This window comes from Chlorocebus sabaeus, chromosome 7 (assembly GCF_047675955.1).
Source record: "Chlorocebus sabaeus isolate Y175 chromosome 7, mChlSab1.0.hap1, whole genome shotgun sequence".
In the NCBI taxonomy this organism is placed as follows: Eukaryota; Metazoa; Chordata; class Mammalia; order Primates; family Cercopithecidae; genus Chlorocebus; species Chlorocebus sabaeus.
In genome coordinates, this window is record NC_132910.1 from 91,893,610 (window position 1) to 91,894,623 (window position 1,014).

Below are 1,014 nucleotides of genomic sequence, written 5' to 3' on the forward strand. Positions count from 1 at the left end.
TCAACATTGGTACATTACCATTAACTAAACTCCAGAGTTTACTCAGATTTCACCATCATTGTAACTTTTCCCCAATGTCCTTTTTCTGTTCCAGGATTTCACCGAGGATATCACATTACATTTAATTACCCTGTCTTATTGGGATTCTCTGGTCTCTGACAGTTTCTGTGACTTGTCTTGTTTGTGTGTGTGTGTGTGTGTGTGTAATTATTATTTTTAATGTCCAGAATGTGTAATACAAGGGCCAGAGCTTCCTCCTGGACTTAATTTTATAAATTCTCGATTGGTTGGTGAGGCCAATAGGGATACTTTTTCTTGTCTAATTTGGTTTCTGGGAAAGCTTCGTTCAAGTCCTCAATGGTCATCTGATCAAATGGAATTAAGTTCTTTATCTTCTCCATCTGTTTCTCATATTCTACAATCCTGGCCTTTGACAGAGACACCCACTCAGCACAAGATTTCACATCTTCTTTTTCTTTGGCATCCACCTGGGCAGTATATTTATCCTCTGGCATAGGAATCTTCAGGGCATTAAACTTCTTCTCAAAGTCATCCACCAAGCCGGCCTTGGCCACATTGGCCTTGTAGTAATCCCTGTCGATAGCTGGTGGATTCTCAGGTAAAGCAGCCAACCTGGAGGTGAGGGTCTCATTCCAGGACTTCAGGGAACTAGCAATGGCCTTTTGGTTCTGGGGTATGATCTCCACAAAAGCTACCCAGTCAATGGTTTTTAGAGCAAGTTTTCGCCCAACCATCTTGGGATCCTTCACCGACCCTGGCTGCCCACGGTCCACCACTGACTTGTCTTGTTTTTGATGACCTTAGTAGATTTTGAGGAATACTGGTCATGTATTTTGTAGAATGTTCCTCAGTGTGGAGTTGTCTGGTGTTTTCATCATGGTTCTTCCAGGATTACGGTATGGGTTTTGGGAGGAAAACCCCAGCAACATTCTTATCACATCATATCAAGGCTACATACTTATGTATGTATCATTGCTGATGGTAACTTTGACA

General features: G+C 42.0%; 1 pseudogene; it reads right to left on the reverse strand.

The window, feature by feature from the left end:
* Nucleotides 1–220: 220 nt before the first annotated feature.
* Nucleotides 221–755, reverse strand: LOC103236300 (ATP synthase subunit d, mitochondrial pseudogene; annotated as a pseudogene).
* Nucleotides 756–1,014: the final 259 nt, after the last annotated feature.